This window comes from Lactuca serriola, chromosome 7 (assembly GCF_051521515.1).
Source record: "Lactuca serriola cultivar US96UC23 chromosome 7, Lser_US96UC23_V15, whole genome shotgun sequence".
NCBI lineage: Eukaryota > Viridiplantae > Streptophyta > Magnoliopsida > Asterales > Asteraceae > Lactuca > Lactuca serriola.
Window position 1 is genome coordinate 203,956,772 of NC_136414.1, and position 12,100 is coordinate 203,968,871.

The following is a 12,100-nucleotide window of genomic DNA, read 5'->3' on the forward strand; positions in this document are numbered from 1 at the left end:
CCCAAATGAATTAGTTGAAAAAGGGATTTCAAATAAGGAAAAAGAAAAAAAAAAAAAAAAAAAGAGAAAAGGAAATAATACAGTAAAATTACGCCCAACGTAACTACAAGTACGCCTAGCGTACTAAGCGAATGGTCGCGACCAGACTAGTCAGGGAATTGGAGGTACGCCCCACGTACAATGGAAATTACGCCCAACGTAAGTCGGTGTCAGGTATTCTTTTAAACCCTTTGACTTTTTGTTCTTCCACCATTTTGTTACTTCAAGCCTACGTTGTGACGGCCGAATCCTTCCAAGGAAACTCCAATTTTCTTGGTTTCTTGTAAAACTTATCAAAAAGGTATGTTATTCAGATGCCATGTCTCCTTAATTTGTATTTAAATCAGTAATATTTGTTGTATTAAGCCTAAATCGAAATCTAGGGTTTATACGCTTCTTGAATTAGGGTCGATTTCACATGAATCTGAGTTTGTTTATGTCTTAATAATGCCGATTTCGATCATTTGACTAAACCTTGGGACTTAATTTGTCCTTAAACTCGTGTATTAACCTTCGATTTGAGCATTTGAACGAACGCATAACGTTCTAGACATTAGCCCAGAATACGAACTACGAACGAATATTTGGGAGTATGCCTAAGTAGTTTACCCATACTGTGACTGCCCTTCATGATTCTCCTGTGAGTATTTGTTGAATGTTTATTATGGCTAAACAATGACCAAACAGGGGACAGATTCGATGCTCTAGACGTACGCCTAGCGTATGCTAGATGTACACCCAGCGTACAGCCCAGAACAGCACCCATATTTTTCATTTAATTATGTCTAATGTTGTGGTATTTTGTTTTGGTTTTGTGTTGTTTTTATTTTTGCAGATTATGGCTCGTAGAACTCAAAGAACCAACCCACCCGAGGACGTGACCGATCACTGTTTCTTACAATTCCCGCAAACTCTAAACAATGAAACCCAGGCTAAATATGTGAAAATTTTGAGTCTACTGCATACTAAGGAGATTGACATAGCACCTTCATTTGATTGGGAGTTGGCGGCCCACACTGAACTTGATGCGCTGATCCAGAATTTTTTGCAATACACCCACTCGGACACGAGTGGCGTGCATTTGTTCGTATGTCAGGGTTGGGCAAGATTGTTCAGGATCCATGAGCCTGTGTATCGAGAATTTTTGCTGGAGTTTTATGCTATAGTTTCCTATGACCCTAGGAAGACAACCAGTGATAGGACAGCCTTTTCCTTTAGACTGGGTGGTGTGAGACGGGAGTGCAGCGCGATTGAGCTAGCCACTCGAGTTGGGATATATACAGCAGACGAGACGAGGAGTGTCCACCTCCGTGCATTCCTTGCAAATTGTCTCACGGGCCGGCCGGATGACTACAATGAAAACTCTTTCTAGGTGGAGATTACTGGGGGAGTGTACACACCATCTACTGGACGGGGGAGGATGATTCGGTCTACCACATATAGATTGTTGCACCGTCTGATTTCCTTATCTCTCACGCACCATAAGAATAGTGAGGGAGTGCCTTCTAAAGACTTGTATTTCTTATGGGCGCTTGTTACTCCAGGGAGGCACCTGAACCTTCCAGTTGCTTTAGCCGCTTATTTGGGTAGGAGGGCCAGGGGACTTCGGGAGGATAGCCCGATTTGCGTGCAGGGGGGAATTTTATCACACGATTAGCTCGATCCTATTAGTTGTTGACGCACGATATTACAAGATCGATGGTGTTTCATGATATGAGGCCGATGAGCCTTCAGTTATTGGAGTCAATGCGTGTACTTAAGCGGGGCGAGGATGGTGTCTTACGGGTACGACCAGATGACGTGGCCGACGAGGAGGGTACAGTCGAGCCACAGCCGCGACGAGCCCAGTGGCGTAGACCCACTCCTCAAGGAGCATAGCAGGGACCTGAGCCAGAGATTGATATACGTTACCTGGCTTAGCGCATTGACGAGGGAGTTCAGAGCCTGGGTGAACGCGTTGCACACGTAGAGAGACAGCAGCAGTGGTATGGGGATGCGCTGACCGCATTTTTTGCCCATCAGGGATTTCAGTACTCGGTTCCTTTTCCTCCACCATTCCAGTCACGACCTGATGGAGTCGGTACATCTGGGACACAGCAGCACGATGACGAGGATGACGAGTGACTTACTTTATCCTTTTTATTTTTATGTTATTTTTAGTTTATTGTTGCGTTGCTTAGTATTATTATTTTTATTTGGTATGTAATTAAGTTTAATTTAGGTTGTTTTATTTTTGGTACTTTTGTTTTCCATGTTGATGCTCTTTGGTTGTTTAGATCTTTGCAGAATTTTCGCCCTTAGAAAGCTGGCAGTAAGTTCAGCAGCTAGGTCCAATTGTTGCTAGAGAGAGCCATGTGAGAGTTTGAAGATTATAGTCAAGACCCACGATTTTTCATAAGTGTGGGGTGCGTATTGATTTTGTGAGCGATTATTTAGAAGAGTGGCATTTTTACTATATTTTGACTCTTATGGTATGGATGAGCTGTTCCCACACCATAGTGTTTTATTTCGAAACGAGGTAGAAGTATCATCCTGGATGCCACGACATAGTTGACACTTTCCAATGTCGTGGGGGGGGTTTTCATCGCGAGAAGAGGATGACATTCTTGATATGACGATGTGACCAACAATTTTCACATTTTGGCCATGTTTAGATTTCACATCTCTCGACGAGACGACGTGATTGACACTTTCTGTGACATCCCCAAAATCACGGCCAGAAAAGACCGGTTTGTTTATGCTTTGTTTAAAAATCAGAGTTACATTTTTAAATGAAAGTGTTGCGGAATTTGTCCCAAAACAAAAATATGATAAAGATTTATCAAAAGCATTTCCATAGAAATGTATTTCATTAAAAGACTCGGGATGTCATGTTCGTACAGATCAAAAGCATAAACAGTACAATATAAGCCTTACTACATTATTTCATATCTACAGGCCTATATCCGTAATCCCTCGTCCAAAACATCACACCTATGCTCATGCGCCACTACCTGTAATACAAGAAACTGAGTGGGTCAGGCTTGGGAGCCTGGTGAGCACATAGGGTTTTCAACCCACAATAAATAAGTTTATTAATTTCATCGATCAACAATAACCCGATTACCCGTTCCCGTTATCCTCACTTTACGTCCCTAAACACCTATCATAAGGGACCTAGTCTAAGGATCATCATCGGGACGGACACTACTGCTAAGGGGATTCCTTGGCAATAAATGTCCTAAAGGCAACCATGTGGGGGATGGAGTACACCGGTGAACACATCGTTCACAAACACCTACAGGTTGCGAGCCTGCTAGTGTTCCACTGGACTGTCTAGAAGAGTCCGTGGTCGTCATCCATACTCCGCTAGATGACAGAAACAACAACATCAACATCGAGGCCTCTCATCATTTTATCACACATCAGCTATTACATCTACCCATGTTTTACCCCAACATTTTCGTAGATATAAAATACATATACAGTTTAAATCATTGAAAACATGTATAACAATGTTCATCCAGCATAGATAGCAAGTATTCAGATAATATGCACACATAGCACGTAATTTATATAAAATACTTCATATCTATGTGTAAGCTGAAAGTAACTATGCACTCACCTGAAAGGTGGTGACTCAGCACTCGGACGGCGCTTCGATACTCTCAAAACGATATTCCTTCGATAAAACCTAGTATCGGTACCACTAGGGTTTAGTTTAATGATAACCGCGACAAATTAATTAGTCCGAGTATTATTAAGCGTTAATAATACTCATAATAATAGCCCAAGTACTTATTATAAGCTCCTAATAACGTTACTATATTAAAACATAAGCTAAACTAAAGTTAGGGTAGGTATAGCTCACTTACAGCGGGTTTTCTCGAAAACCGGGCTTCGCTGGAGCAGCGTTCCCGAGCCGAAAGGCTCTTTTCTCGGAACTCCGGGAGCCTCAGGGCTTCCTTTGGGTGCTAGGGGTTTTACCTAGGCTTTTAGGGGGCTTAAGGAGCTTAGAGAGAGAGTATAGAGAGAGAAAGAAGAAGGTTGAGGGGTGAGAAAATGAGGGAACCCGGCACCTCTATTTATAGGGGAGAAATCTGATGGACTCGCCGAGTCTGAGTCATGACTCACCGAGTTGGTGCATGTGGTGGCCTTCTGGTGGTGCCACGTGTCCAATTCTGGTGGTGCCACGTCACCCCCTATCGCGTGTCAGCCTTCGAACTTAGAAAAATCATAACTCTCGCATACGAGCTCCGTTTTCGACATTCTTTATATCCACGCGTAGGTAAAATCAAGATCTACAACTTTCATTTAGACTCCGTCGGCTAATTCTTGACCGGTCTCAAATTTAACAGTAGGAGGCCTTTAGACTGTTAAATGACCGCGAAGAATTCGTAACTCCTTCATACGAACTCCGTTTTCGTCCATCTTTTTACCGTTGAGTTCTTATTAATGAGATCTTCAACTCTCATTTAGGTCGCGTAGGCCAAAAACCGCTCGAACTAAAATTCGAGTTTCGGGTCATGCACTGCTAAGCCGAATCTTAGAAAAATCATAACTTCCTCATACGAAGTCAGATTTGGGCGTTCTTTTTATCGACGCTCTTAGTTTAACATATTCTACAACTTTTGTTTAGATTGCTAAGGCTAAATCTCGCTCTATCGTAAATTCACTATTTATGCTTCCCGGTGTCGTGCCGGTTTTGCCGTAAAACTTCAACGGGCCATAACTTCTTCGTTATAACTCGGATTTCGGCGTTCTTTATATGTACGGAAACCTTGAGACATAGTCTACAACTTTATGTAGAGATATAGGGCTTATCTCACACTTTAATTTTGACGCTTATTTTTATTATTTATTAATTATACACTTATAATTAAATAATAAACACATAAACACACATAATTCACATAATACTCAAATATTTCATCTTTATTACTTCAAAAAGAGTTACAAGAGTTGACCTAGACTATTACATTGACAAAAATGCTTAGCCCTGAAACCCGGGCGTTACAATTCTCTCCCCCTTAGGATGATTCCGTCCCGGAATCATGCATCAGCAAACAGATGTGGATAGCGACTCAGCATGTCATCCTCTGTTTCCCAAGTGAGATTCGGCCCATTCGAATGTTTACATCGGACTAGCACCAAGTCGACCATCTTGCGTCGTAACTTCTTAGTCTTACGGTCAACAATTGCCTCAGGCTCTTCGATCAGCCTTTTATTCTCATCCATCCTTAACTCTGAGATTGGAATTATGTCGGGAACATCTCCCGTGAATTTCCTCAAATAACACACATGGAAAGTGTTATGAATACCATTGAGTTCTTCGGGCAATTCCAACTTGTAAGCTTGGTTCCCTATCTTCTGAAGAACTTTGAATGGTCCAATAAACCTTGGACTCAACTTTCCTCGTTTCCCGAATCTTATAAGTCCCTTCCACGGTGAGACTTTAAGCAAAACGGAATCCCCAACTTCGAAGGTTATCGGTCGTCTTTTCTTGTCAGCATAGCTCTTCTGACGATCCTGAGCTGCTAACATTCTTTCCCTAATCACCTTCAACTTCTCAGCAGTCTCATGGACTATCTCGGGGCCCATAAACTGCTTCTCTCCGGCTTCAAGCCAACAAGACGGCGTACGACACTTTTGTCTATACAAGGCTTGGTAAGGTGCCATCTTGATGCTCGAGTGAAAACTATTGTTGTAGGAGAATTCTACCAGAGGTAAGTGCTCGTCCCAATTTCCTTGGAATTCGAGGGTACATGCTCTTAGCATATCTTCCAATGTCTGAATCGTTCTTTCGCTCTGACCATCAGTTTGCGGATGGTAAGCAGTACTCAAACATAACTTTGTACCCAACTCCTCTTGTAGACTCCTCCAAAACCTTGACGTGAAACGACTATCACGATCTGATACAATCGTAAGAGGGACACCGTGAAGTCTTACAATTTCCTTCACGTAAGCATTTGCGAGCTTATCCATAGACCACTTCTCGTTGGCTGCTATGAAGTGTGCACTCTTGGTGAAACGATCCACGACTACCCAAATCATGTCGTGACCGTTCTTCGTCCTGGGTAGTTTAGTCACAAAATCCATGGTGATGTCTTCCCATTTACCCATGGGTACAGGTAAAGGTTCTAAACTCCCATACGGTTTCTGATGTTGTGCCTTAACCCTCGCACATGTTACGCACTCGGCCACATACTTTGCAACATCGAGCTTCATCGTCGCCCACCAGTAGTAGGGTTTTAGGTCCCTATACATTTTAGTGCTACCGGGATGAATTGAGTACATGGTCTTATGTGCTTCTTCCATCAGAAGATCTCTTATTCCTCCCGTATTAGGTACCCAAATTCGATCTTGGAATACCTTCAGTCCTCGACTGTTTGTACCGAACACTAACGTTCTTCCCAAACGTTCTTCCTTTCGGTCATTTTTCTCTAAAGCTTCTTCTTGAGCTTTCCTGATACTTTCGACAATCGTCGAGACGACTTCAATTCTTAACGCCCTTGGCCTTTTCCTTTCCAGATTGACTTTCCGACTGAGAGCATCAGCAACAATATTTGCTTTACCTGGGTGGTAAAGTATCTCACAATCGTAGTCCTTGAGAAGTTCTAGCCAGCGTCGTTGCCTCATGTTCAACTCCTTCTGATTAAAGAGATACTGGAGACTCTTATGATCAGTGAAGAGCTTGCACTTCGTGCCGTAGAGGTATTGCCTCCATATCTTTAAGGCAAAAACTACCGCTGCCAACTCCAGATCATGAGTGGGGTAGTTCTTTTCGTGCTCTTTCAATTGTCGAGATGCGTATGCTATCACCTTTTCTCTTTGGGTCAGAACACAACCCAACCCGACTCCAGAAGCGTCACTATAAACCGCGAAATCTTCGACTCCATCGGGTAGAGAAAGTATCGGTGCTTCACATAACTTCTTCTTTAGCTTCTCGAATGCCTCATCGTGTTTCTCACTCCACGTATACGTAGCTCCTTTATGAGTCAAAGCTGTTAATGGAGCAGCTATCGAAGAAAAGCCTTGGATAAATCGTCGATAATATCCGGCTAATCCTAGAAAGCTTCGAATTTCCATGGGACTCTTTGGGCGTTCCCACTTCATTACAGCCTCGATTTTTGCGGGGTCAACCATTATTCCCTCCTGGTTAACAACATGACCCAAGAATTGGACTTCCCGTATCCAAAAGTCGCATTTGGAGAACTTTGCAAAAAGCTTCTCCTTCTTCAACACTTCTAATACTTCTCGTAGATGCTTGCCATGCTCCTCTTGGCTTTTCGAGTAGATGAGAATTTCGTCGATGAACACTATCACGGATTTATCGAGGAATGGTTTACAAACCCTATTCATCAAATCCATGAATGTTGCGGGAGCATTGGTTAGCCCGAATGACATAACCAAGAACTCGTAGTGTCCATATCTCGTTCTGAATGCAGTCTTTTCAATATCCTGCTCTCTCACCTTCAGCTGATGATATCCTGACCTAAGATCGATCTTTGAGAAGTAGCTCGAACCTTGAAGCTGATCGAATAGGTCATCAATCCTCGGCAATGGATACTTGTTCTTCACCGTTGCCTTATTCAGCTCTCGGTAGTCTATGCACATCCTCATGCTTCCGTCCTTCTTCTTTACGAATAACACCGGAGCTCCCCAGGGTGATGAACTAGGTCGAATAAAACCGTTGTCCAACAGCTCCTGAAGTTGCGTCATGAGCTCCTTCATCTCCGTCGGTGCTAATCGGTAAGGTGCCTTTGCTATCGGTGTTGTTCCTGGTAACAAGTCTATACGAAACTCCACTTGCCTATCAGGTGGTAATCCGGGAAGATCTTCGGGAAAGACTTCCGGATAATCACACACAACCGGTATATTTTGCACCTCTTTCTTCTCCTTCTTGGCATCGATTACGAATGCCAAGTATGATGCACATCCTTTGGACAAACATTTCCTGGCTTTCATCAGGGAGATGATTCCAGAATTCACTCTGCGTTTGTCCCCATACACCATAAATGATTCTTTTCCGGGTGGGTTTACCTTTACTATCTTCTTTCGGCATTGAATCTCAGCATCGTTGGCGCTAAGCCAATCCATACCCAAAACGATGTCGAAACCGTTTAACTCTATGGGTAATAGCTCTTCGTGGAATTCGTTTCCGTTTAGGTCAATGACGATGTTCCTAATACGATTACTAACAGGTACGAATTTGCCACTGGCAACTTCTACAATCAGGGCATTATCTAGTTTTTCTACAGGCAATGCTAATTTCCCACCAAATTTATGCGACACAAAGGAGTAGTTGGCTCCGGAATCAAATAGTATATTTGCAGGCAAACCATTTACAAGAAAGGTACCTGAAGCGACGTCTGCTGCCTCCTTTGCAGCCTCGAGCGTCATCTGGAAGGCTCTCGCCTTCGGCTTCGGTGGTATGTTGGGTCTTCCTGCCTCCTTCTTCTTCGGGCAATCCCTTGAAATGTGCCCCTCCTCGTTGCACTCATAACATACCTTCTTAGTGAAAGTGCATTCATTGGCATAGTGCCCAGGCTTTCCACATTTGTAACAAGTGACCCCTCCTTCACACTTCCCAGAGTGCTTCTTCTTGCACTTGTCACACCACTTCGCTTCTGATCCTCCTCCTCTCGAACCAAACTTCGAGAATCTACCTTTCTTACCGGACCTTGAGGATCCGTCAAATTTCCTTTTCTCTCCCACTTCCGCTCTCTCCAGACCCTTCTCTCGTATCTGGGTCTCCACATTCTTAGCAGCCCAGATGGCGGCTTTCAGAGTGGTAGATTGTTTGACCATTGGACCGAAGTCCGCTGGTAATCCGAGGGCAAATTTGTTAACCTTGGAGAGTTCAGTTGGGACGAGGTGAGGAACAAGCTTCATTTTCTCAGTAAAGCTTGCAGCGTATTCAGTAACGCTCATTCTTCCCTTCTTTAGATTTTGGAATTCGTTGTTGATTTCTAGAAGATCCTGCTCAGAGCAGTATTGTATCTTCAAATGTACCAGAAAATCCTCCCACGACATCTTGCTTGCTTCCCCTTTGGGCATTGAGTCAGCTAGTAGCTTCCACCAGCTTAGTACTCCAGATTTCAACAAAGGAACCGCAAGAGCGGTCTTCTGCCTATTGCTACACTCGCAACTCTCAAACATTGTCTCCATCTCAGAGATCCAATTCATGACTTCCACCGGCGTCGGGCTTCCAGATAGACTCGGTGGCTTGGATGCCATGAAATCCTTGTATTTGCATCCACGTCCGTCATTTCCTCCCTCCTGGTGGTTTTGCCTAACTATCGGTGGGTTGGCTTGACCAACAGTCCCACTATAGTTTCCCTCCTCAGTCTGCCCTTCGTTCAACTCGGGCTGTTCGATCTGAATAGTCTCTTCCTCTCGATTTTGCTGGAGCAAACGTCTGGTTTCCTCCATTTGACGATCCAACATAGCCTGGATCATCGCTTGCACTCCGGCCATCGTGACTGGCTCAGGTGCAACTTCTTCTACAACAGGTATTTGTTGAACCACTGGGGGTTGGTTCCTATCTACATTCGCGTTCACGTTTCCGCTACGGGTCCTTGCCATCTTGATCTATACACCGAATAAGGTGAATTTAGATCTTTATTTAGGATAGACGTTTGACTTGTCCTTGTCACTCCGAAACGTTTACATGCTAGTTCTAATATCGTAGTCGTACGTTTAGAATCCTAAACACATAAGGTTTCCAGATCCGGTCGGCAACAGACCATAGATCCGAACAAATAACAGCATATCATGCACAAAGCATTTAGCACATAAAAGCATTTTAGGCACAATTCCTAAAATAAGCTAGTGCTCACACCTCACAATCATCGCTTAGCATTCTAAGTTTAAGTCTAGAAATCCTACAAATTCCTAGTTCGCTTAAACTAATGCTCTGATACCAACTGTGACATCCCCAAAATCACGGCCAGAAAAGACCGGTTTGTTTATGCTTTGTTTAAAAATCAGAGTTACATTTTTAAATGAAAGTGTTGCGGAATTTGTCCCAAAACAAAAATATGATAAAGATTTATCAAAAGCATTTCCATAGAAATGTATTTCATTAAAAGACTCGGGATGTCATGTTCGTACAGATCAAAAGCATAAACAGTACAATATAAGCCTTACTACATTATTTCATATCTACAGGCCTATATCCGTAATCCCTCGTCCAAAACATCACACCTATGCTCATGCGCCACTACCTGTAATACAAGAAACTAAGTGGGTCAGGCTTGGGAGCCTGGTGAGCACATAGGGTTTTCAACCCACAATAAATAAGTTTATTAATTTCATCGATCAACAATAACCCGATTACCCGTTCCCGTTATCCTCACTTTACGTCCCTAAACACCTATCATAAGGGACCTAGTCTAAGGATCATCATCGGGACGGACACTACTGCTAAGGGGATTCCTTGGCAATAAATGTCCTAAAGGCAACCATGTGGGGGATGGAGTACACCGGTGAACACATCGTTCACAAACACCTACAGGTTGCGAGCCTGCTAGTGTTCCACTGGACTGTCTAGAAGAGTCCGTGGTCGTCATCCATACTCCGCTAGATGACAGAAACAACAACATCAACATCGAGGCCTCTCATCATTTTATCACACCTCAGCTATTACATCTACCCATGTTTTACCCCAACATTTTCGTAGATATAAAATACATATACAGTTTAAATCATTGAAAACATGTATAACAATGTTCATCCAGCATAGATAGCAAGTATTCAGATAATATGCACACATAGCACGTAATTTATATAAAATACTTCATATCTATGTGTAAGCTGAAAGTAACTATGCACTCACCTGAAAGGTGGTGACTCAGCACTCGGACGGCGCTTCGATACTCTCAAAACGATATTCCTTCGATAAAACCTAGTATCGGTACCACTAGGGTTTAGTTTAATGATAACCGTGACAAATTAATTAGTTCGAGTATTATTAAGCATTAATAATACTCATAATAATAGCCCAAGTACTTATTATAAGTTCCTAATAACGTTACTATATTAAAACATAAGCTAAACTAAAGTTAGGGTAGGTATAGCTCACTTACAGCGGGTTTTCTCGAAAACCGGGCTTCGCTGGAGCAGCGTTCCCGAGCCGAAAGGCTCTTTTCTCGGAACTCCGGGAGCCTCGGGGCTTCCTTCGGGTGCTAGGGGGTTTACCTAGGCTTTTAGGGGGCTTAAGGAGCTTAGAGAGAGAGTATAGAGAGAGAAAGAAGAAGGTTGAGGGGTGAGAAAATGAGGGAACCCGACACCTCTATTTATAGGGGAGAAATCTGATGGACTCGCCGAGTCTGAGTCATGACTCACCGAGTTGGTGCATGTGGTGGCCTTCTGGTGGTGCCACGTGTCCAATTCTGGTGGTGCCACGTCACCCCCTATCGCGTGTCAGCCTTCGAACTTAGAAAAATCATAACTCTCGCATACGAGCTCCGTTTTCGACATTCTTTATATCCACGCGTAGGTAAAATCAAGATCTACAACTTTCATTTAGACTCCGTCGGCTAATTCTTGACCGGTCTCAAATTTAACAGTAGGAGGCCTTTAGACTGTTAAATGACCGCGAAGAATTCGTAACTCCTTCATACGAACTCCGTTTTCGTCCATCTTTTTACCGTTGAGTTCCTATTAATGAGATCTTCAACTCTCATTTAGGTCGCGTAGGCCAAAAACCGCTCGAACTAAAATTCGAGTTTCGGGTCGTGCACTGCTAAGCCGAATCTTAGAAAAATCATAACTTCCTCATACGAAGTCAGATTTGGGCGTTCTTTTTATCGACGCTCTTAGTTTAACATATTCTACAACTTTTGTTTAGATTGCTAAGGCTAAATCTCGCTCTATCGTAAATTCACTATTTACGCTTCCCGGTGTCGTGCCGGTTTTGCCGTAAAACTTCGACGGGCCATAACTTCTTCGTTATAACTCGGATTTCGGCGTTCTTTATATGTACGGAAACCTTGAGACATAGTCTACAACTTTATGTAGAGATATCGGGCTTATCTCACACTTTAATTTTGACGCTTATTTTTATTATTTATTAATT

The 12,100-nt window shown here is 43.1% G+C and overlaps 1 long non-coding RNA gene across 1 annotated transcript; it reads right to left on the reverse strand.

Annotated features, from left to right (window-relative positions):
- Positions 1-9,964: 9,964 nt before the first annotated feature.
- LOC145061079 (uncharacterized) lies at positions 9,965-11,229 on the reverse strand. The gene is made up of 3 exons (XR_013687100.1): positions 11,109-11,229; positions 10,859-10,927; positions 9,965-10,247 (listed from the first exon to the last, which is right to left on the reverse strand). It is a non-coding gene; the product is annotated as an uncharacterized LOC145061079 (long non-coding RNA).
- Between the last annotated feature and the right edge of the window lie 871 nt (positions 11,230-12,100).